The sequence below is a fragment of the Anopheles stephensi genome, chromosome 3 (genome assembly GCF_013141755.1).
Source record: "Anopheles stephensi strain Indian chromosome 3, UCI_ANSTEP_V1.0, whole genome shotgun sequence".
Lineage (NCBI taxonomy): Eukaryota > Metazoa > Arthropoda > Insecta > Diptera > Culicidae > Anopheles > Anopheles stephensi.
The window spans coordinates 76,933,866-76,959,892 of NC_050203.1; the positions used below are offsets into that span (position 1 = coordinate 76,933,866).

At 43.9% G+C, this 26,027-nt stretch overlaps 1 protein-coding gene across 3 annotated transcripts in view; it reads left to right on the forward strand.

Moving 5' to 3' along the window:
* The first annotated feature begins 523 nt into the window (after positions 1-523).
* LOC118510872 (GTPase-activating protein CdGAPr) overlaps positions 524-26,027 on the forward strand; it is a 79,138-nt gene continuing 53,634 nt past the window's right edge. Inside the window, exons 1-2 of one of the 3 annotated variants that reach the window (XM_036053231.1) lie at positions 524-673; positions 1,313-2,108. The gene's annotated coding sequence lies outside the window, so the exon portion shown is untranslated. Of the gene's footprint in view, positions 674-785; positions 899-1,312; positions 2,109-26,027 lie in introns of those variants that run through there. The other 2 variants (XM_036053234.1, XM_036053232.1) reach the window with 2 other exon arrangements.

Here is a 26,027-nt window from a genome sequence, read left to right on the forward strand (position 1 = left end):
TTCATTGATTTCAAATGAAGCTGAAGCGTTTCAAACAGTGCAAAAAGGTTGCAATTTTACTCTAAACTTTTGGGGCAAATAGATTGAAGAAAAGTGAAAGCTTTTTACTTACAAATTGGTGTCAACACAACAAAAGTGAGGCAAGTTATGTTCAAATTGGATAAAGGACATTCTTTAAAAAACCGTTTATTCTACGAAGCGTTTCAAAACAAGGTTTGTACGGGCATCATGAGATTTTTTTATAAAATAAATTCACTGTATAATTTCTGTGTTTTAAGGATACTTCAGATGCGAAAATGTAGTTCCAGTTCAAAATTTTATCGCATGCATCGTATCGCTTATGTCGTTTTATTCTTTCCACAAGCAAAAAAGCAGAATTCCCTCCACAACACCCGAAAAGGCCTTTTTCCAACACCTCTTCTCTACATACCTTGGTAAGCGTACGCTTTCGTCAAATTCGCCGACGCTTTTGACGTTTTCGTTCAGCAGGCCTGCGCTGCGTTCCGAACGAAGATTTATTTATTTTTTCAATATTTTTCTAGCAACCGAAGCGAACGGACGTACGCGTTTCGGTCCGTGCCTCACGCTATAAAGTTTTGTTTTCAATTGTAGAGGGTAGCTTCAGCAAGTATACCGCGAAGAGCGACAATACTCCAGCCCCGTTTTAGTTCGTGTAAGTGTTGACCGTTTAAAGTGTGCCTTTAGCAAGCATTTTCACTCATTTTAGTGCTTGGTGCAAAAGGTTCCATCGAGCTGCTGGTGCTGAGTGAAGCCATGATAGCTATCCAAGCTGCTGCACTTACGCACGAACTCGATGCTTCCCTGCAGCACGCACGTGCAGAGATGCAGAGGTGTTTTCGGCAGCCGTCGTGCAACACACATCTGTAGTGCGAGTTGTGTAAATATTTGCTTAAAAGTGTTCTGTAGAAAAGTGTGCAATAGTTCGGCTAGTTGGGATAGGAAACGGAATGTTCGTCCGTCGAATTCTTTCACTGGTTGCCTAGATTCGGTGGTACTTTGACCAAAAAAGCGAAAGAACGCATATCGTGGATTTTTCATCCAAGTAGGCTTGGCAGAAGTCCTGTTGCATTTTTCGTTGCTATAGCATTTTTTTGGAATTTCGAGTCGTATTCATTTAAGATAATTTGGTTTAACATAAAGGACTTAAAGTAAGGCACTCGTATTTAAAATTCAAACACATATTGATCAAACCAACAAGGAAGAAAGCAAAATTTAACACCCGTTATTATTGATCAAAGGATGCGCCTTTGGAACTCGGAGTGAGAGAATCTAATCGTTTTCAATTTTCCAGCATCGCCTTTTTATTTTCCTAGCGTTTCCAATTGGGATGTGATACCGCGCCGCGACACGATACAGTGAGCCTCAGTTCTTGTGAATGTATGGAAACCCCTGCGGAGAGCGAAAGAGTATGAGAGAAAGAGAGCGGGTGTGTGTGTTTGTGTGAAAAATTTTCAATCTAGGTAGAATTTTTCCGTAAAATCTATCCAAAATTGCCTTGTGAATTCTTGGAAGAAAATGCAACCAAGAAGGCGTTGTGTCGCGCTCGTTGTGTGATCAGAAAGAAGTTCGAATTTAGTCCCGCCGTTGAAAACTCCCGAAAACACCTGAAAACAGGGTGGGTCCACCCAATCCAGCCCTTGTTTTCCGGCAATCGGGTGTGAAAAACGCCCGGTAAAGAAAGTGTCAAAATTTCCCGCAAGTGTGTGTATGTGTGTACGTGTGCGTGAAACGTTGTGAAAGAAAAGTCCCCAAAACGCCCAGGAAAAGTTTGCCGTGCTGTGCTGTGTGGTGTATGTGAGTCTGTGCTTCAGGATGATTTGAATGTCGCTGGATATTTTTAGCGCGCATGGAGAAAAGTGCTGCTGCAGTGCGAGATCAGTGATGCAGTAGTGTGTTTGTGAGGCTGCCCATTTCTCCTGCACCGAAGCAGCTAGTTTTCCAACCGTAGGAAAGCGGCCGAATCGAAGCAACAGAGGCGGCACCATTTTCGTACGGGAGAAAGGAAAGTGATCAGCTGAAAGAACACCAATACACCTGTGCATTAGGGACAGCAGCAGCAGCAGCAACAACAACAACGGAAAAATAAGGTAAGGATAGAGGGCGCTGCTTAAATGCTCTCTAAAAGGGTGGTTTTTGCTTTCTTTTGTTTCCATCGCGTTGTTATGGTTCCTGAACAGATGTTAGAAGGTGTGTGATCCCACCCTATTCCTGGGAGTTTCTCTCTTTGGTATATCCTTTTTGGCAAATTTCTCTCGCTCACTGTTGTGTGTTCGAAAGTTGCGCGAGAGAATCCATTTTCTCTTGCTAGAACAGTCCGAGCAGGAAAATTCACCTTCGCTCTTTCGCCTCTCTTTTGCTGTGCGGAAATTTAGCTAGCAAACGTCCGAATAACGGTTGGGGTCAAAGGTTAGCCTGTTTCGGTCGTCAGCACATTTCCCTGTTGCAGGAATGTTTTCCATTTTGCGATGGTATCGTATTTATCTTAACGCACACAACACAACGCACCCGCCGGGCGTGAAAAGCTTGGAATCAATCTTATCCATTCGCCGCTACGGGTGGTAAAGACGGAGAAAGAAGAAAAAGAAATTTTGTCTTTTCTAAATAAAATAATCCAAAATCAAAAATCATTAAATTCCGGTTGACCTCATTCGAGGCAGGACTGATGATGCTGTCTAATCTGGTATCTGGTGTTATGGCTCGTCTGCGTCTTGTTTCTTGGCCGGTTGAGCTACAGCAAGAAGATTACCAAACAACGGCACACACACGCACCCGTTCCGGGAAAACTATCAATCATAAATTTTGCCGATCATACCAAACATTCTCGGTCCGTCTGGACGGGAGAACCTCCCAGAAGCACCAGCTCTGTTGGGATAAATGATTTTTGGCATAATTTATTGCTAGGCTGGTTCAGCCCTATCTTGGCCCCCCAAAGAAAAGGCCAAAACATTCCAAGGGAGTTTGATTACGGCGAGCGCAACTACACACATACGCAACCGGGCCCGTTTTTGCTAAACGCTTTTGGGACCTCCCAAAAACGGTGTTAATAATGTCGGGCAAGAAGCATTAGGTTGTTGTGATCTCGCTCTGCCTCCATCGAGTGGTTCTCGTTTTTTTGATAACCTTTTCCTGAAGCCGGTCGCCGGCATCGTGTTCTTGGATTGGCGTGAATGTTTTTGGTGGCCTCAGCATGCCCCACAATTACTTATCTCGTTCCATGCTGTGTAAAGTGCGTGTGCCGTATATTGTGGCGATAATTGGGAAGGAATGTGGAGGTTCGAATGGGTTTTTACGCCAGTGATTGGTACCAATTGATCTGTAATTTATTGTTAATATGTTGGAAGAATCAAAATAAGACATTTTTGGAGTGGATTAGCTTTATAAACTCTTACAAATCGTAATAAATACGATAATAGAAAGGGAATTTTAGGTTATTTGAGTAATTTAAATAGTAATTGCATTCAAGTAAGTCCAGTCCTTGATTTGCATGATCGAGATTTGAACGCGCGTCTGCTTGCATGAAAAGACCTATACTTTCACACACGGCTAAGAAGGCTGCTCTGTGTGAAACAAGTTAAAACTAGACTATGTATCTGCCGCACGCATTAAAATAATGCTGAGTTTATCCTTAAAAATTAGCATTTGACACATTTCTGCTTTCCATTAAGGAAATAAACATAGTTATCTTGATTTATAACGCCCTCAACAATAATCCGTCTGACTGAAGCGGCATACAAATGATTAATCCCTTTTTTTGCGTCCACCATTTGTCCAGTACCAGCTAGGATGCCGAACCGCTTTTGCTAATTGCTCAAAACAAGTGAAATGTTAGCGTAGGGTTAACGCTCGTCCGAGCGGTACACCTTCCAAAGGTACAGTGGCCTGTAAACGCAATTAATGTTGACTAATTAGGCTTCACTCAGACACGCGATTAAACCGTGCTTTGTGGCCCAGCAGCGCAAAATTCCATCCTGCCGGACCAGTTCTCTGCTTCAAAAAAGGAAGCAAAATGAGAAATATAAACCAAGAAAAATTCAAACAACCGTATCCAGCCATTTCATCCCCTGCGGATGCAGGAAGCTGCCAGCGCACGCTCCCGGTGGTAGGAAACTAGTTTTCGTTAATATATTTTCCAAACCGATTAACATTCAATTGCTCAGCTATATTGCGATCGAGGGCACGGAGCTTCAACTTTTGCACGGTCAGTGCAGTGCCCCGGACCCGCTGATTTCGATTCTGTTTTACGCAAGCGATCGATCCACCACCCAATTGCGTAACGCAATAATTACAGGAATAAGTTATGGTAATGATCGTAACCTTTTACCCTGGTACGGTTGCTTCCGTGCTGAGGCTTACTGGTTCGAACAGGGTTGCTTTAAAGATGAGACCCAACGTGTAGTTTTAACATTTCATCTTGTTTTCTTCAGCTTAATGCTCAGTATGAGGTGAGATTTTGCATGCAAAATGTATGGCGATGGCGAAGACTAGTGCACTAAAGTGCGTCTGAAAAAAGGTTGCGTTTGCCTTCCGCTCTACGCACTAGCTGGAGGAAACCCTCTTAAGCAGGAATCAAGCGATCACCGAAAACACTCTCGCGCATAGAAGCGCCGGTCAGCGCGCGAAACTTGCGCAGGGCATCTTTTATCCTCCCTTTCTGCGTAATTAAATTGTGCCCGAGTGTGCTTGCGTCTCAATGCACGCCCAAAACTTCGCGATAAGACGAAGATTGTCCCTACCCAACCGTCGTCTCGGGAATCTCGGACGGGAACATCGGACCAATGCTTATTGCCAGGCTGCCATGGTCAGGCTAGGTGCACATGCGAACATAATCGCCATTCTCCAGGCGCATTAGCAGGGGGGGGGCGAGCGAGAACTCGGGTGCAATTTATTTCCGCGACAAAAGCATTTATTTACGGTGACATTTTATCAAGTGCTCCGTTGGTGGATTCGCCATTCGCAGGCACCAGGCACGGTTCGGTGCACGGAATTCTGGCCGGTGTTCGACCGCTCGAAATGTGCACGGTGCAACAAAGCAATCTGGGCGAAGAAAATGCACCAAATGGTCAGGTCCGCTCCGGGCGCTCTTCTAGGCTGGTCTTGTGCGAGTGTCATTGTGGTCCTCCTTCGTTACGGACCAGTGTGGACTGTGGGCGGTAAAGAATATCGTAGCCACTAGCAAGCGTACCTCTGGAAGATGCGATTGGAGACTAGAGTTTCGATCACTAGAGGGATGGTCTGAAGGATGGTGGTTCTTAGTAAACTATTCCCCCCTCCCCGGGCGCACTCGGCCAATGGCATATGTGTTGGGTGATGATTATTATTAATGGGTTTGCAATTTTCACTTCCCGGCCCGTTTCGGTTTCCTTTTATTGAATGTAATCGTTCATTTTATGGATTTAACTATCGCACTAATGCACTTCAGTGGTTCTGCTGCTCACAGTGGGAAATGTGTCGAAACGTCATGTGTGTGGGGTTCTATTAATGTATGTCCTTAGTGCTTGTGGGCGTAGCAGTTTAATGAAATGATGTATTGAAGAATCGCTATATATGTATAAGGTATTCTTTATTTTCTCCTAACATTGGAGTCCATGGTACTATCGGCAGGGTTCGCTGAATTTGTGAATCGTTCTGAGTTGATTTTATTTGCCATTAAACAAACTTCTTGATCTAAGTTACCTGGACATTCCGTTCTGCGTAAAGAGAGACGGAATTGATACCCAGGATTCCGTACGTTTGAAGACTTACCATGGCCACTGGCACGCTTCGTGTTCAGTGAGCAATCTGGCAAAATGACAAGTCCGTTGTCAGCTGTAATGAAGCCATTCCTGAACATGGAATCTTTTAATGTTGGGAAGTTTGTCACAGATGCATATTTCCAGAGTCCAAAGTTTTTTTCCGTTTTAAATATAGTTTTTGTCTTCTGAAGGCCTAGACTTTCAAAGTTCAATTAGTATGCATTTCTGGAATGTAGCTCGAGAGGTCTACTATCAGTCCAAAAACAGAATTTATAAAGTTCATTAGATCGGAATTTCCTAAAGTTAGAAGTTCTCGAAGCTTGCGGTCCCTATGACCGCCATCTGTGGCGAGATTCACTGAACTTTGGTGATGAGTTAACTCACTCAAATTTCAGAAAAAAAAATTCTAGGTTCTTGCATTTTTTTTAACTCAAACCCTCAGGAATTCTGTCGCATATTTCCTGATGTCTCATATTTCCACAAAATTCCCTCTCTGTTTTCTGAACCACATCAACACAATGCAACGAATAATGTAATGTCTCGCAGCAGCACCACCTTTTGTTACTCAACTTCCCTTTTTTCGGTGAGGCGATTATGCGTTTGCATGTTCCCAGTCCCCAGGTTACGCAACATAATAGCCCCCGCAAGCATTGGCCGATTGGATGGTATTTTTTTCTGTTTCGAATTTCCCTCACAGCAGCTTCTGGTCTGGGTGCATTTTGTTGCAATCTGCATACACCGTTGCATCGATCAACCGTGATGGCAAGGGTTGATGAAGGGATAAAAATAAAGCACGACCCGAAAGGACAGGACGATCGGGTAGGGTACGGTGCTGTGTGGCGTATGCAAATTGTGCGTAACAATGGAAAGTGCATCTCGTGCGGGGTTGAACGTATGCAATTGGTGAAAGCGAAATCGGCATCGAAGCCGAACGTAGTGCAGTATATACGGCTAGCAAATGGTCCACCGCGCACGGACAAGGAAGAGTTTTGGAGGAATTGCCGACTGTCTGCCAGTCAGCGCAAAACGTTACTTGCCGGGGGTTTTGGTACATATGCTCTCTTGGAACGAATGGGCAAGAAAACCTGTCTGCTATTTTCTCCCTTTATGCATCTGTGTTTCGAGATAGTTAATCGGGCAGATAACGTAAAATACAAGTGGTTCAGCTAATTGGCACTTGATGCGTGGCAAGATGCATTGAATCGATATTTTTGCAATCGTACGCTCCCATGTTTCATGATGTCGTGTATTTTCTGCACAGCATCTAGCTCTTTATCGCTGCTCTATCGGTTGCAGCGTTTGTTTAAGATTGTAGAGTAAAACAAGTTCTGGAGCACAAAACCTATGCAACATGACGAATGGAATCTTCGGTTGCTCAAATTACACTTGAAAACTGGCTTTTTTCCGGTCCGGTCTCTTGGTTCCTAAGCTACCAACGTCCTACGTACGGTGTGGCGTAGAAGGAGATTGTATGTCCCATGACAATTTGTGTACGAAGCGGCATTACTGCAGGAGATGCCGGCCGTTTGTAGTTCTCCGGGTTGAGGTAACATTATGGTTATTGATAGCCATACTTTAGAAGTGTTTTAAAAATGTCGTCAGATGTCAGATCATTTTAGATCAGGGATTCAGATCATTTTAGACAGTAATCCGGCCAGGATGCTCGTATGTCATACAAACAGAGCTTTTTAGGCAACAAGAGCACCTCAGTTAACCTCAGAATTCAATCTCTTTAAGGGCATCATACTTCCCTGAAGTTCCAATACTGGTTGTGTGAAGTTATGGGCAAAACTGAGATATCATCTGAGAACTCTACCTTTCTTTGGGCAATTGAGAAAGTCAACCTAAACTTCAGAATTCTAGTACTTGGTGAGCAACATACTTTTCTGAAGCTAAGATACTGATTTTCAAAAGTTGTAATGTCATCTGATAAAGTCGTTTTAAATTTGAGGAATCTATATCTTGTTGGCCAACGTGCCTTCCTGAAGCTCCAACACTGATTTGTGAGGTAATGGGCTACAAGTGTGATATCTTAAATCGTTGTCCAAAAAGTTGGAATGCTATCTGATATCAGTCGATATCAGTCGACATCAGATATCATTAGAGTCCTGTTCCTTGAAGTGTAGTTAATAAGTCTTGATAAGCCATCTGAGACACCCTGGAGAGTTTAAGAGTTTAATCCTCCTTAAAGTTGAATTTATTCGTACCTCTAAACTCACCCATAAAAAAAGTGTTAAAATAATCATGGGAAAGCAATCGATACACTGTTTTCTCCAAACTTTTCGAGGCGTTCATTCACACTTTAATATCGCGCACACTTTACGAGCGATTTAAATCCATGTTTTTCGTTAGGAATGGCCCGAGCTCTTGAATAAAACAGCGACCCTTCACGGGTGTATGTGTGCCCTTCATAAATTCGTCTTATCGAGATGCCTTCAACAGGCAACTTCACGGGGCGCACATACACACAACGCCCTGGAGGCTTCCGACAATCGTAGTTCGATGCTGTGTCTGATGTTTTTTTGTCGGGAGAACGGGTTTTCCCTCGGAATTGGAGCCAACCAGACCCCAAACGGTACGCGGTCGTGTGGAAGATGCGCGCAACATAAATAAATAAACGTTGTCTAAAACAAAGCGGGCGCACGTACACAAATCGTTCGCTGCAGCTTCACGGCCACAAGAGTCTGGGGTGTTTTTTGGACCATGAGAGGGGCATCATGGATTGAGGTGAAAAAAAGGAACCGAAATACCTAGTTTGGTGATATATTTCGTTGTTTTTTTTTTGTTTTTGCTTCCTGGGTACTGCACTAACAAAATCGACATCTGCATCTATTGCGATCGGAATCAACGTGTACAGTAGTGACTAGACGGGTGTTGGCGGTCTGCTGTTATCCGTTGTGTCGGAAGCATATGGGATACCACGAATAATGTATGCACGCGGAAAACGACCGGCTGCAATCGAGTTTTTGGTTGTTCCTCCCTATTATGTTGTGACACAGGCATGGTCGAGAACTTCCCAGCTTGAAAGATGATCCCGGTGAATGTGATTATATGGCTTTTTTTGGGGGTTCTTTTTTCGATGTTTTTTTTTTGATTACCCCTTTCGACAGTGTGTTTAGATAAATTTGTTCTTTTCCCTCCTGGTGTGTCGATTTTCCAGGGGCCGGTGTTGACCTGTGTACCTAACCCTTTTTTGGCCTACGAACAACAACACTAACTCCTCTCCAAGAATCGCTAAAAACCAAAACATACTCGATATACCGCTATTGGTCGGTGGTCTTCCGTTGTCTCCCTATAGCCTAGCTCTCCTTTTTCACTCGATCAGTGTCGGAAAATTATCTCCCATCGTTCGTCAGCGTTAAACGTCATCCATGGCAATCGAAGTTGACAGATACGGTGTTAGGGTGCAAAGCTGGGCTTAGAATGGCAATAAAGGATCATTGCAAACGATCGCTGACGGCGCTTGAGTGAATTTGATATCGGATCGCTTAGGGTGTTGCAACGTCAAGAAATCACATCACACCCTGGGAGGACTCTCTCGGACAGAAGGAGATGGGGATGGGAATTGAGGGAATGGAAAAAAAAGTCCTATAAATACGATCACACCGATGATGCATCATTGTCTCGTTGCGACGATGAGTACGCCCCGTGTGTGCGATGCTAACGAGCTACGACAGTCGGCGATGGTTTCATTGCTCTCCCCTGCCTTCACGCTCGATGGTAAGGTGGATCTGCTACACCTTCATTTCTTGTTCCCTTACACAGTACGATCTTTTAAGCGGATTTGCATGTCTGCTGGGGATATTGATACGCAAGGAGAAGGGAAGAACCAACAAACAAACCAGATCATAGCATCTTCGAATCGGTGCATCCTACCATACTCAAGAGCACCTGCGATCGGATGCAATTGACCTGCGAGTCAATTTTTGACATCAGCATAGACATTTGATATTTTCCCTTGCGTGCGTGTCTGTCCATCTAATCAACTTCCAGCGTTGGAGTTCAGTTGGAGCTCAGTGAAGATGCTATTTGCAAGATAAGCACCAACGAGAGTGACATTCTTAAGATCCGTCAGCTTTGGTGCTGCTGGAAGTAATGAGCTTTATGGGATGCATCTCACGTCATCGCTGTCATCAATCTGGGTTGAATATTGCGAGGGAGTTTGATGATGTCCCTGCAATCTACCATCTTTTCACTGTAAGGCAATACTGTCTATAGTGTGAGTTCTTTTAATAGTCTTAGAAAAGAATTCTTGGTGAGGAGATTTATTGTACAGAACACGTGATCTAGCTATGACACGATCATCTCGCATGTTTGATGTACAAAAAGTGTCTTTTTCTTTATTTTCCCTCGCCAGATACGTTGTGTAGCCAATGGGTTTGCTTTCATAATTTTGCTTCCATCTCCTATCGCCACCACTGCTACCAGTTCCACTAACCTTTCATTTTGAACCATTTGAATACGAAATTAATTCAATGTTACGCCAAGTTCACGATCATCACGCGGGGATACTGGTGCGCGAGGTATCATTTTGTAGCCCACCTCTACGGCCACTAACTCTCCGACAAAGACGACGTTTGTCTCTACGACCAGCTCTCCTTACCCAGACGTCCACGACGGGACCAGCTACAAGTTATTCCCCCTAGAGCAGTAGCACTCGCGAGAGATGCCTGGTCGTTTGAATACAATGTTGAGGTCTTTTTTTCGCTCGCTTACAACCAATTTTTTTTCTCCACCCCAAACCTACTACTACCCACCTATCATCATCATTGCCATGACCTAAAACTATTAGACAAATCGAAATGCAAACATGTTTCGATTCGCTTGGCCGAGAATTTAATATCCGCCCGCCTGGGTGATGCTGTCTTCTCGCTACTTGCGTGACAACGGCTGCGCAAAAGTCAAAACCCCACGGCTGGTTGTTGAATTTATTTTTCCTGTGTGCGTTGAAGCCTCCTGTGCGTTTGAATGCCACTGATCATGCCAGGTTCAGTCGGTGCGTACGGTGCAAAATAAGGCTGAGCAGAAGAAGAAGTAAACAGCAGCTGATTGAGCGTACATGCAACAGCAGCAGCTACTTTGGGAGGAGAACCAATTATGTGTGTGCGGACGAACTTTTGCTAGACACATCGAAAGCAATAACCGTAAAGATAGACAAATTATTACTAAAACACACATACACGAAGACGCGTTGAACCAAACATTGTGTCTTGCCCCGAGGAGGGAAGCTGATCTTCAGGGCAATAGTCTGCCGTTTGGTTTGGCTACTAACCTAGCAAAGATGCTGGTTGGCTGATAGGTTTCTATCGAGCATGGTTAGTAGAGATGGTGAGACTAAAACGCGACGCGGTGTTAGACATGAATTTAGTAGCATTGGGAAACACGCGATTGTTGTGAGGTTGATACTAATTGTGTGTTTTGATGTGCCTTTGAGACGATGCTGTCCATGTCCATGAAAAGTTTATGTAAGCTTGTAACAAGTTCAAGTTTGCATGTACATAAGTACTCGTCAAGGGTGAGTTACGGAGGAAATTGCGTCCTACATTCCCTTGGTGTTTACGGCACATGCTGTCTTCCATGTTCATGTTTGATTCTATTGTGTAAATTAAACAAAACGAAGATCTAGTGGAATGTTCGTATCAATTAATGTAACGTTGATGGGTCACTGTTCACACGCAGAATATGTACGATCTTTAACTGTCCTTTTTCGGATGTGACTCATGGGACAATTGATATGGATCAAAATCTCCAGTGGGACCGTGTAAATACCTCAGGACTCACGAAAACTTTATCATATGCGTGGATCAATTATACTAACCGAATCAATGATGTTACTTGATATTATTTATCATTCTTCGACCATTACGTGACAGTTGGGTTGCTGTCTTCTTGTCTGCTCATCTCCCCTCATCTATCTCTATCTACTTCAAAATCGCCCGACAAATAATCCAAAACAATTATCGTAATATATGATCTAGCCTTCTATAGCGCTTGTTCACGGGTCCCCGATAAATCTTACAACAGTTTACTATGGAACCACACCGCGAGAAGAGAGAAGAATAAAACATAGCAACGCGCATAAAATAAAGCCTCAGAATTAAGAAAAAAAAAACAAGCAACTCAGCGTCACTAATGAGCGTATGAGGCCTGTCATTAGGCAATTAATAGTGTGCTCTTTCGCTTAAATTCGCGTTAGGTTTTTGCGTCGCAAGTTTTTCTTCTGTGTGGAAGTCTTTCTGTTTTTTGATAATATTCCGGCACGGCAGAAGCTGTTGGCTGTGGGCATGGCAAATCTATTCACAAAAAAAAAAAAAAAACAAGAGGAACCAAAAATAATAGTAATGCAATCTGCTTTCGAAACCGTAAGTCGCTGTGGTAAGATCTTAATAAAAGTTAAGCTTAATTAAGAGACACGGACGCGCACCCAGATGATAGCACATGCGGCACACGCTTCAGCAGAAAAGCACTCCATTTTCACTAAGGTTCATATATGTTTTCTCCATTTTTGCGCTTGGGTGAATTGATGATTAGACCGGAATTCGATGAGGAATTACACTGCATTAAAATAAACCCGCCGGCGGAATTGTTTATGAGGTGAGACCTTGAGCAAATTGGGGAGCAAAGGTGGAATGGACTGGGACGATGTGTTTGTGATGTAGAAAATTAACGAAACGAGCTCCACTTTCATAGATTCATGCTCCGTAGTGAGGTGTAGCTCTGCAGATACTTCGCCTCTTAGGCACCGCTAAAAGGCAACAGTTAAGGGTTAGGCCCCCTTCTGTTTTTTTTCATGATTGTGATGATCATTATCATGCATAATTTAATCGTTGGTCCATCATCCTTCTTTCGGATATTGAAGCTTCCACCGGGCAGTAATTAAACGCCACCTAATATGTTGGCCACACTCGCGAAGGAATCTCCTCCCCTAGAAGCGATAATTATCGCCCATTTACTTGGTGGCTCGCGGATGAATGTGTGTTTTAGTACGTTGGAATTAAATTAGCATGGTGCTAAAATGGGTTCCTCATCTCTTGAGCTACCCAGGAAGGGGAACCTTGCAGGGAGAACGTGGTAACAGGTTGTGCGATTTCGTAAATATTCACCTCGAAATTCCTTACTCATGTGAAGTCTTTCTGCTTTGGCCTTTACTACTATTTCGCCTACGGGTCCTAACCCCTTGTTTCGATAGATCCGGACTTTGGTGGTGGCCACAAATGGCAGCGAAAGGTGTAAATGTTAACATGCAAAAGCAAGTACCTGTCTGACCGCCTGCCTGCACAGCACAACTGCTCCCAAGAAGTAACGATCGTGGGTATGAGCCGCGTTGTTGAGGAAACAATTTCATACCGAAACGCTGAAAACATGAACCTCGAAGCGAAATACCTATCGCTTCATGTTACCTTTTACGGAGGGTGTTGTTTTTTGGGGCAAGAGGAGTAGTTTGCAGAGAAAGATATTGCCTTAGGGAATTCCTCTCGAGAAGTTTGTATTAACAACCATCAAACTGAAGCAACAACTTGTACTAACACTTTGAAATGTTCATTGCGATCGTTTAACATCGTTAAGGAGTTGGGTTTTTATTTGATCCATAAGCTGTTCTGCAATAGTAATGCTCTTTCTTTGTACTATTTGATGCCCATGGCACACTGGGGAATTCAATTGCCACGTCTGTGTCCTGTCTGTATAATAAAAAAAGAAACACATCAAATAAGGTCAAACGTGTCATCTCCCAATAAAAACCTTAACCCAAAACACGCTGCTCTTTCCCTGTTCACTGCCATGTCAAACTTTTCCTTAAAGTTTTCCAACATGCAAAAAACTCCCTTCTTCCGCTGGGAAAAGTTGGAAATAATCCAGTTCAAACGCTGGGGTGGATCAAAACTTCCTCCCGAAGATGGCCTAAACTTGGAGATGGAGAAAAAAGACGAAGAACAGAAATTGCGAAATAGAAAGCAGGGTGTTGTCTCTGGAAGAACAACTTCAATACAAGCAGCTTATATCTGGGTTAAAATTTGGGTCACAACAAGGGCAGGATATGGCTGGCATGGTGTTATGGGGTTGTGGCTTTCAAGGATGCATAAAACCGGAGATTGGCGTAAAAGTTTGTCAGGATTCTGTATTTGTGTTTTTCTCCTACCTCCTCTGGTTAGATGAAGATTCTTGGTGGTGCTTTTGTGGTGAGTTTCTTGGTGCAGAATCGGAAGAAAAAGGAGAGTTTTCACACGGTAATGACGTCATCGAATGCGACGAATTGCTTGGTAAACAGTAGCAGTGATTTTAAAATGGGAAATGATATTTGAAAATGATTTTTCTGTCGTTTTTATTATCCTTTTCTTGTTTCTCTTGTACCCTTTTAATATTCATTCAGAACGATCTGACCGATTTGCTGAGCTTTTATTTTTAGTGAGCACAGTTCCATTGCTTTCGATTCATTTATGTTTTTTTTTTCACAAGTTTTATTTTTATTTATTTTATCTGTTATGGCCATTATTTTTTTTATGTTTGCATTTCTTTTATCTTTCTATTTTAATTTATTTTTGTGAAATGTTCTCTTCTGGTCTTATTTAGTTATTTGATTTGGTTTGTTAATTTTTTTTATTTGTTTATCAAGTTTCTTTTTATTTGTTAATGATTTTGAACTTTATCTTATCTATGACTTCAATGTTGTGTGTCTATTTTCTTAACTTCGATGTTCTGAAACTATGTTCTAATGATATGTTTTGGTCAATTCGTTTTTCTTGACTATTTTAAAATTATTTTAATTTATTTATTTTATTTTCAAATATTAACTTATCATGTTAGTGAAATCAAACTTTTTCAAAATATTCTTTAAGACCAATCATTTTTATGTCAAACACCTACTCAATCACATACAACCAAAGCAGCCAAGAATATTAGAACCTTTAAGCAAACGCATGCATACCATTCCGTCTCATAATGAACATGCACATCGGAAGAAAAAGACTAGTCCATACCGTCAGATCAAAGGCGAGACTTGCATGAGAAGAATTAATGGTCACGGAGGGGAGGGTTGGTAAGTGGGTAACAGACGGCGACGGGAATCGACAGTTCATCGCATTTAGAAACGCTAGGCTGCGCTTTGCGACCGTTGGCACTGCACCCTAGTGGGCCGTGCATGAGCATATGAGGTGAGAGTGAGGGTCTGGTAGTGGAGCAACATGGGCCGGCCGGGCCCCCCAGGTACCCGACGTGCCTGTGCGTGCCTTGATGGTGCTCGCGCGTTACGCACCGATGACGCCTCAGGTCGTTTGCACGCCTAGAACATCGCACCGCGGTACGCACCGATCGCAATTTCAAGCATTCCGTGTGTTGAAAAACCATTACTCGTCAGCCGGGATTGGTTGGTTGGTGGCCTAGCTAGAGATCTTCTTCCGGTGAAGTTTTAGCCGCGTGTGTAGTTTTTTATCATTTGCTCCATCGTTCCAAACAATCCGGAATTGTGTGCGCCTGCTGGGAGTAATCGTCTTCAGGGGGTTATTATTTCGCGTTTTCGTTTCCGTTTTTTTGGTTATTTTTATTCGGAAGTGAGTAACCAATCTTGCCCACAGTTTTTTTTCCCAATTGTTTTCCGATGGTCCTCGAAATAGGGCGGAGGTGTTGGTTGGTTCTCTTCGTCACTCGTGTTAACACCATGATGAATAGTTTATCGCTACGGTTTGATGAATTTGAATGTTGAACGTTCAAGTTTTTTGCCCATAAAATAGGATGGTTTCTATCCTCGGTTTCCACGGTACAGGGACAATAAATTTAAATTAAAAAAATAAAGCAACTTCACCTTTTAAATGTTTTGCTTTTAAAAATTAATAAAAATAGGGTTATATATTTTTCTAATTGGAATTTAATCACACGGACCACCGACTAATTCGGTCGTTATCTGTCGGTTACGTGCGCGATCAAACAAACGATTACCGCCAGACCGGTCTCTCGTTAGTCATGCTCGCAAAATAATGCACCATTTGGGGGCATATTTATTCCACAACATGTTCATTCACCCTACGATTTTTTTTATCTTTAAGAGAACGATTCATCATCCACCTGATCTTGATTGTGATTATTCGTCATGGGTATTTTTATTCCAACCGAGCACTATTGAGGTAGACTCATACGAGCTATTTATCTCCTGGTGGCTAGTAGAATGAATCATTCAAGAGTGGAGGTAAAGTACAGTACAACCTTATTTAAAATTAACCATTTCAATTCAATTTAACTCTACTCCTTGTTTTATACTTTCCCATAAAATGCGCCATGTTTTATAGCTCGTCCTGAGGAGCACAAATAATGCATGCTGCTTGCACCTTGCTGCACTGAGCACCTACTTTTATGACATTTCGAGCAGGCACAGAATAGCGTGTCGCGGTGACAGCTGCCGACCGGTTGAACACTCGAAAGCTCTCGCCAGACATTGCACCGAACCTGAAGAGAGAGGTGTGCACTATATATGTGTGGGGTATGGTTTATTTGTTTCACGACTTTTAACCCTCGACGAATGAATATCGTGTCCAGGCTTACTGTTCGAAATGTCGATTCGCGGAAGTTGAAAACAGCAGTAAAAAAAGACCACCAACACCAAGATATTTCCACCAGACAGAGAAATTCACTTCCAGGTTTCGAAAGAAGCACAACAACGAAACCACAATGGCCAAACATGTTCCAAATCAAACACGTCGCCCTTTAAAAGGTAGTGCTTCCCATTTCCCAATCGGATGTAAGGGATCTCTTGCCCCGTTGCTGGTGAGCACAGGGTTTTGCGATATTGCTCCGATCGTAACGTTGAGGGTTTTTGAGGGTCGCCACCATTTCCGGGTCGAATGGTGCTGCTGTCGACCAACAAAAAAAGGGCTCAAATTGGAGGAAGGCAACGTTCGCTGCGTGTTGGAAGCACGAGAGTGCGGGGCACCAAACCGTTGTGACCTCAAACTGGGTCAACATGAACATTTTTGTTCGATCGGCTGTCGCGCTTTAAATGCGGGCGTACGGAAGCGTCTCGTGTCCGCGCCTGAATTCTATTGCAGCTAAGGGCACACACAAACACACACGGCAAATGTCGACGGATGTCACTGGGGATTCAATTCTTCCTACGCGCAACGTACTCACGGCACAGTACCAACACCAGATTCACCCTGATTCGATGGCAGTAGGCGTCTTGCGATCTATTGATTTGTGGATGATTCATGTGCGGCTCTGTTGCTCGGTGTGGCTTAATGGAGGTGGTACGGTGAGCGGATTTCATTCAGTTTCAGCATCAGTGGTGGTAAACTCGCAAGACTGAATAATCGAGAATTGCGCTCCATAGTTTAACTTTAAGTTAATATTTTTTAACTTCAGTAAATAAAAATGGAGATCATAGAATCGTCTATTAAATAGCAATTTAAACTCTCGGAAAAAGATCTGTCAAATGGTACAATCGGTAAGGGTGTGGCTTATCAATACGACTGGTATGTGTTCAACTCTAGGCTGGATCTTATCTCCATATAAAGAATTAGCGTTTTATCTATGCTTAATCTAAATTAGGCTCCATCGTAGATCATACCCACTCATAGATCGTGGATAGAGGTAACATTGAAAGAATATGTGAATAATAATAATTCATCTCATCCTGATGAGAGCTCCTCTCTCACTAATAAAACTTGGGGCTCATTTTGCCGATCACTGATTCTACGACACCTACATCAAGCTCGATCTGTTATGATCACATCCCTCGGCAACTTTACTCTCGTCGCTTAGGGAAGTGGACCGGGTACCTACCATGTAATCGTTGCTGTCCCTCATCACGACGCGATAAATTCTAACGTATCATGCGTCACCTAAATTCTTCTCACCCTCTAGCACATTTCGGTGTGTGTGTCTCTATGTTTCACGCATTCCCACCCAACAGCTCCCACCACACATTCATCGCGCACAGTCACAGCAAAACCCTCAACATTAGGGAAACCGTACTGCTGCTGCCCATCGATTCTGGTCCACCAGATACACACAGTCACACACGCCCAGGGGTTACGTTTCGTCGTGCGTCGTAATACCGAACCTTGCCTTGTTGTGTGTGCCGTTGTTGGAGCGACAACTCTCTGATTTGATTACCTACCAAATTAGCATATTAATGCGCTCCCATGTGTGGGGGGGGGGGGGGGCGGGGCCGTTGAGGTGTTGCGGGAAGCGGGCGGTGTATGAAGACGAAATAAAATGACCGAATGCAACGCATTTGTGGAACCGGTTCCGGTCACCCAACAAAACACGGACACCTCTATGTTATAACGCGCTACATCCAGAGTAACCTGGGAGGAGTAGTAGTGGCGTTGACATAAGGGCATTGAGAGATAGAGTGAAGCTCGGGAATGGGTTTGTGGAGTTTTGTAGCTCGAACTCAACACACTCGATTTGTCAGTCAGGGTCAGTCGCGAGTTTGGAGAACGCAAGTTACCGTTTCCGTATATAGCCGGGGCATGCCTCCGGTCTGGTCTATATTACAGCATACAAATACACCGTTTACTTGATGATGGGAGATGATGGGTTGCTGTAACGCACGGGCACATGCTCCGAAACGGTGTCCTCGGGGGATTGTGCTGAGGGTGAAGGTTAATATACAGTCCCGACTGTTCATGGTTATCGGTACCACGGTGTTATGCGGGTCTAGTGTCTGGAGTTCAATCAAGATACCGAATAGCGAAAAAAAACAAGGTTGAACTCGAATTCGTTCAAACAATAACCTAGTGATGAGGGAGCCGTAGTACTTGGTAGTTGGAGTTAGAGGAGCTAGAGAGATCTCCAATTCAATGCTCGATTGTGATCATCAAGAGAGGCTGTGCTTCTGCGATCGATACAATCGAGTCTCTATTGAAAAGGCGGTAAGGGTTTCGGCTTCCATAAAAGGGCCTCCGATGTTTTTGAGCATCGGTGGAATTTTTAGTTCAAAAGTAAATAATTTCCTTTATATGCCAAAATGCCGCTGATCCGTTACCGAGAGGGAGAGAGAGAGAGAGAGAGCGTGCGCCGGCACTAATTATTAGGTCAAGCATATAAACTCATCTTCGAACAGTGGTTCCGATTAACACACGTTCAGTATGAAACCGTTCGATTCGGGTCAAAAGGAGCATTTTCTTCGATTTCCCTGTCTCTCACAAGACGTTGCCTCATTTTCACTTCGCCCGGTTCATAACCTCCGATCGAATATTTATGGGCAATGATTGATTTTTCTACCTCCCTCTCCTTAGCAACTTCACTTTAGGCATCGTTATCCAAGTGGGGCGGTAGTACCATTTATTATCGCCCCTCATCTTCACGCTTATCTTGGAGATGCCTTTTTTCGGGGTTTGGGATTTTCTTACCTATTGTTGATGAGGGGAGATTTGCTTCTTTAAACCACACCTCACTTGCAGGCTCGTTGAGCACCTCGTTACCAGCCATTAAACACTTCGACGCCCTAGTTCAAGGTTCTCTCCGTGTGGTGTGATATGGCTCACAAAAGGAGGGCCATTCGGGGGGTTTTTTTTGTTGTTTCCCTTTAGCTCCTCATCTTAAGCATATGCCCGGGCTCATTTTCACCTCGATACGGTATGAACCAATTTTGATCACTTTTCCACCATCCGTCTGGAACAAAAGCGAGCGAGCGCGCGTGCGTTTTGTTTGCTTACCCACGTTGTAGTGCCAAGTCTCACTAAATCGTCCAATTTGTTCGGCATCGGTTGATGCGCTTCACGATTTTTCCTTGCAATTGAGCGCATCTACCCTGATGCCTTTGTGTGTTTGTAGAAGAAAGCACAAAAACAAACGCCAAAAAATCGGATTCGACTTTTCCACGCCCTTAAGTATATGGCTCGTTGTTTTCCGTGCGGTAGTCATACGGAAAAGCGAAGAAAATTAAGATTAAAAGTTAACGCAAAAAATGGGCCATAAAGCGTTCTTCAAACCTCGGTGTACCTTGGTTGCTTTTTTCGAAGCAAAATTCAAACAGGGAAGCGACTCGAAGTAGGTCATAATTAAAAGGGCTCTGTACTAATCACATGTTGCCCTGCGTTCTGAACGGAACGAGGCGCGTTAACCTGCCATTTCTCGCGGGATTTGATTTATTGTTCATTTCTTCAAAGGTATTTGTCGGTAATGTTTGTACGCGCCTGAATGGAACAGGCAACAGGTCTTCTTTAATCGGTGTCGCAGTTCACGATGTTTACTGTTGCCTGGTATTTTTCGATCTCTCGGTATGGTATGGTAAGAGTCCTCTTCATAAAACGATTCGCACAAAATTATACCTCATTAGACAGTCATTATATTGCGAGTTCCCCATCCTTTATGTTGGGGCCGCGGCTTCAGACCATATCATTATGTTGTCTTTTATTCTACGAACTCTTCTGTCGGGCGCTTCGTCCGCCCACACGAACGGCAGGGAAGAACTGATTCTTGGGGCAGTTTTTTGGGGGAATTGAAAGAGTAGGCTGATGTCAAAATAACTGTTAAGCCGAACCGCTTGGGTTGGGAAGTGTTGTCGGGATGTTTGGTGGGAAACGATCGCTGCTCCATATTATTAACTGAGCCTTGTTTTCGGAATCAGAATGTCGAATTCGAATTAAGTGGTGCTTTTTTTATACATCTAGATTTAATCCACCTACCTGCTGGAGGTCAATGCTTTAGTTGTGTAATTTGGAAATAATTTCGGAAGAAGGTCCTCAAGTTTTACAGGGCTATAATTTCTTTATAGTTGGTGTGATTGGGGTAAAATTATTGTTGTTGAGATAAAGATTGATATCCAGTTTTTATTTAGGTTAAATCCACACCATAATTTCATAACCCCAAAAATCGCCGTTATTTTTTGCGAATTGTTAAATCAATGCAAATGGCAAACCCTTAACCAATTGGTCCCGTTGGCCGACTTCCGGCGACTAAAAGGAGCGAAATTGAAAATCCTCCATAGTAGTGCCTCGCAAACAGTCATAACGATGTCATAACGTTTGGGGTCGTTAACAGTAATTTAGCGCTCATCGAAAACCATCCGTCATCACGTTCACGGATACTTGCGATGAGTGTTGGGGTTAGTTGACAGCAGGAGAAAGAAGCAACCCACACCAAAACCTAATACGGGATACATCCAACTTTTGTTGGCAAAAGAAATGCACCTTCGTTGCAGTAGTCACGCGGCGTCTCGGCGAGTCGTGCGGAGATGGCTGGGTGCAATATACTTGTCCCAAAGTATTATTAATCGTTTGTACATTAGGCAGCAGAAAGGGAAGTCCCTTGCGGTGTGGCGAAAGATGGCGCTGTCGGGACGATTGGGACGATTGCGATTGCGTTAGTTTGCCTTTAGCCTGCAAATCCGATTATGGCATTACTAACTGTTTTCTTTTCTCTTTTTCCCATTCCTTTCTCCGCAGGTAAGTGTTCTGCGAAGCCGTACCGGGGAACCACCCCAGCAGGAGGGAGTCAGCGAAGCTCACAGCGATGGTCGGGAATGGGACCTGAATTCAGAATTAGGATCGTGTATGAGTGTCGTCTCAAAGCACCCTGCGCGAGGTCTCCATAAGCTCATTGTTTGTCGATTGTGTGTCGATGCCAAATTTACGACGCGTGCTCTCATCGGATAATGGAAGAAGCAGGAGTATGGTATGGGTGGTACGAAGGACGGTGAGGCCCGGCAGTGCGTGCAATTGTGTGAGAGTACACGATACTTTATGCAAATAGCTTCATTCGATTACCTCATTAGTCACAACGTTGATGTCGTTGGTCCCTGAGGGCCTCGATGTATCGGAGATATCGGTGAAGTCAAGGGGTCTTTTTAGGTCGGCGCAGTCATTTCGGGTTTTATGACAGAAATTTGATAGAGTTGCATTTCAATATGGAAGAACAAGAACATGTTCAAAAAGGTTTAATAAGGATAAAGTTTCAGAATAGGCTTGCAATTTATTGACTAATTCAAGAATGCAGAAGGTACATTGCATACATTTAGGCTGATTTAGCAATGTTGCGTTATGAAACTCTCAATAAGGTTTTCAAGTCTCGCTTGTCAGTGATGATTGCCTATCCTGTTTCTCTAGATCTAGAGTATATCTAGACGAGATCCGTGGACCGAATGCCAGATCGTAAGACTTTAAGATTGCTATAACGTTATTGAAGTTAAACACCATAATGCATTAAATCCTTCAAAGCAAATATTTTTCTACAAGCCTGCTTTCTTATGGGGTTTGCTGTTGTTTATCTCAAATCGTACATCATTTCAGACTTTCGGACGCTTATTTTAAACCCGCTAAAACCTATATTTGTACTCATTTACACCATCTTCACAAAACGGGTCCCAGCTAGCGAATCCCGGAATAATTAAAATTAAACAGTAACGTATGTCTTAAATTAGACCATGCATTCACTCACACACCTGATCCGGTGTTTCAATTAGTAGCCGCTTTATTGCAAAACACTCATCACCCGGGTGGCACCCGGCATTACGCAAACCGTGCCCATAGCTCTTGGTTTGTTCCATTTTCCTTCCATTTACTTTCCGCGTGTGTACAAAATAATTCTCGGCCAGCCAACAAAAGTCCGTTTTTTCGGCTATTCTATTTCGAGTTCTTTTTGTGTTTTCGGAAGTTTCGGCGTGGCATAATCGCGAGAATAATCACACTAAAAGCATTATAATTGAAAGCGTAACCGAAACCTCCCTCGAGAAGAGGCAAATTTTGGTTTTCCTTTATTTTTGCACTGGCTTTTCTTTCTCACCTCCGGGTGGTCCGGTTCGTGCGCAGGTGTTTTAACCGGGGTTCCGGCTAGAGCGACTCACGCAGAGGAACTGGGAAGTTACGATATTATTTTGCTCACTTCCTGCTTCTACTGCCACGAGATTGAACGGCGTGAAGAAGGTCCCTGTACATTTAACCGGTTTCGATTGCGCTGTTCGATGAGATATATCCGCGAGCGAAGCAGCGATTAGATTCACCTGTCGACACCCCGGTGGGACGGTGTTGGAGTTGGGTTGTCGGTAGAGATCGGGAAATTGCGAAACGCTTAAACGCTTTTTCCTGTTTGCAAAGTCTCTATCACGGGGAAAATGGTGGAAGTCGGAAGTTGGGAAGCTTTGGAAACGCATGGTGAAAGATAGAACTTAATACGGGCCCGATACGGTTATTGGGAAGAATGTGTTTGAAATTGTTTTAAAATTAAACGAAATTAGCAATGGCGCGCTAGCTCTAGATACGGGCAGCAATTAGAGCTCTTGTGCCGTTGTGCGTAACCATTGCCTATCGTTTGTTCAATTTGCACTTCCTTTTAGACTACTTCACGAGCTGATTTATTTGTGTGTAATTATGTTTTCTAACTATCTTAACAAAGGTAGCGATAAATTATGCTTCTATGTTCGCTTCTGCATATTGAATTTGAAATAACACGCTACATTATACTTCACTACGGTTTCACTTTGGTGCAAGATGATGTAAATAAAATTAAAACGAGCAGCTAGGTGCCACGCTGGTCCCGAGCCTGCCGTAATACGCCTTCGAAAGGGGCAAACAAGACAGCACCGTAATCAGCTGCTGCCCACAGGAGGGTTGTTAAGGTTGTTAATACGTTCAGCGCGTGTGTGTGTGTGTGTACTTGCCATGTTTAGCATAACTTTCTCCCGTGTTGTACAAAAAGGTTGATTAACAGCTTCGCTCGCTTCCATGCCGGGACCCTCACCCCGGTGTGATCCTCATGCATCTAGGTGATATGCGTTTTTGTTGTATCGTGTAGCATTTAACTACTGTTGCTGTTGCTAACTTTCCAGGCTTGGGAGCCCCCGTTTAACCGATCGGATCGAATTGTACAAAAACTACATTTTTAAAAGAACAATCTCATCGGACAGACGGAAGGCTTCCTTCCTTCGGGGCAACCGAAACTGACGGGTCCGTGACGGGTTAACTAATTGGGTTTTTCTTTCACTCGGCAGACACTTGGGCAGGGTAACCCTCACTCGGACTGCTGCTCAGTGCCCTCAAGAAATGAGTTAAATTTTGCCCCCTCCGTTTAAGAGGTTGAAAAATAGCCTTTAAATCAATCGCCTTAAACGAAAAGCGCATAACCTTTTCCTGGCTTCTGAAACCTAATCAAATCAGAGGCAACTCGTTGAGCCTGGTGAGCTTTCCCATAGTTTAGTGCATTGCCGGTGCAGTAAATATCGGAGTCGAGATACGAAACCTTGTTCGTTAGTGTGCAACTTATTTTTCAACCGTAAAGTGCGACTCTGAAGGTTTAACGTCCCTGCGATCAGGCCCTCCCCAAATCGTTTTTCCGCCTTTTTCCCAACCCTTCCCAACTTCATCAAACTGGAACAAACAGGGAATTGAATGCTCCGAAAACCACACCAAACACACACACCGAAAGCTAACCACGGCTAGGCGAACAAGCGTAATAAATGTCATCGAAAGTAATGCGCTGCGTAATGAACGGGCATATTAGAGAGCACTTTGCTGTGGCTCTACCGGTGGCCTTTTTAATGGTCGAGTCGGGTGAATAAATGTGAGGCTTTGAAAAATTGACTTCTGTTTTGGGGGAGGGAGGTGCATTCGCTTCGTCTCGGATGGATGATCGGTGCAATCGTCGGTCCGTAGTGTAATTGGCCGTAAAACAAACATCGCTTTGTCACAATTGAATCCCGATTTCCGTTTCGTGCTTTGTCGGGATTTTTAAACAATTCATTTTAGAATATATTTGGAGGAGCTCGAATTGCTTTACAACCTACCGGAGATGGGTTTATGGCTGGAACCATGTTCATATAATTGCTTATACACCGAATACACCGAAAGGTATGCATTCGGAATCGTAACCAGTGGGAGTCATTTTATTGCCAGGTAGTCGGTTCCAAGAAACTGGATTTAATTTGCTTTTTGTATCCTTACTATCGTGGATATTCTTCAAAACACCTAAGACAACCTGCGCTGACAGGTTGGTAAGTGCAGATAAAATAAACCCCCTTTCGAATCGGGATGTACTTAGAGTCGTCCGCTCTATTGCTTCTCTATCGCAGTACTATGCCATGTTGGCGTGCCCGGTTTAGCTAACACTCGCAAGTTGGGAAGACCCGTTTGTCTTCCCGAGGTTCCGTTAATTCAACCTCTTCACTAGCAGCAAGAAATCTGGACATGTCCGATTGCGAAAGTGGACAACTCATTTCTCCCTAGAATGCAACATCCCAACAGCTGAAGAACGGAGACGATGCAAATGCAAATACTCACTTATCTTATTCTGCCACGGCTAACGGATTACTCTGCTGGAGAGCACATCCGACACCCATTCCAATGCTTGAAGGAGGCAGCTTCCAACTGTATCCCCAGGTGTCTGCTACCTACCTACCGCCCAGAATCGGAGGGCCTCACAGTCGTGTTGCTGCAGCGGCTTTGCACGATCCGTTCCGTACGAGTTTGTGCAAAGGAAGTTATGATGTTTGATCTGCTTCAAAGATCCTCTAAAGACCCGCTTCAAGCACTCTAAGACCCTGCTGAGGTAGCTGTGGCAGGAGACAGACGCACACAAACACCGTAGAGGGAAGTGGTACTACATCATTTATCCTGCCCTACCACCTACCAAACCGATCCATCAATCCATCATCTTCATCGCTATTCGCTGACGTTCATTCATGAGCTGTTGTGCGGCGGTACATCGCCGGTGGCAAAAAGCAAAACGGGACTTGACGTACAACTCTCGAAGTAGAATTCCGGGAGACCACACTCGCTCGCACCCCCAAGGAAGGAGTGGAGCATACGGATGATGATGCACAGTATGCATCTTTTGTGCGCTGGATAATCCAAAACGTTGGAAAAAAAAACTGAAAAGGAGGAGGAGGCATCGTTTTGTGATGGGCGATATCTTCAACCCACGGACTGGGATAGCCGAACGGTATAGAAACGGGCGTCGAGTTGTGTCGTTTCAACGGGTACCCTGCCGGGCTGGAGAATGCAATTCAGCAGCTCTGGGTGCGTTGGTTTGAAGGGAGTTTTTTTTTCTTCTTCCCTCTAGCCCTTTATCGCTTTGTTGACACAGGCTTTTCTTTAGGCACGCATTGAGCGGGCAACACTTTTGCGGAAGTCTTGCTGAGCTGGAGGCATCGTCCACAGCTCGTTTCGCTCGAAGATCACTTCATTTCTATGCTGCGAGATGCTGCTACTGGTGGTTTTTGATGCCTCAGGAAATTTGCCCATCGTAAATACGTCCCTTCGAGATGGTTATCAGCATTTACGTCAAATTCCAGCGTCCAGATTAGATTGAGTTGCCTACATAAACTCACCGGAATGACCTGTTGCAGAG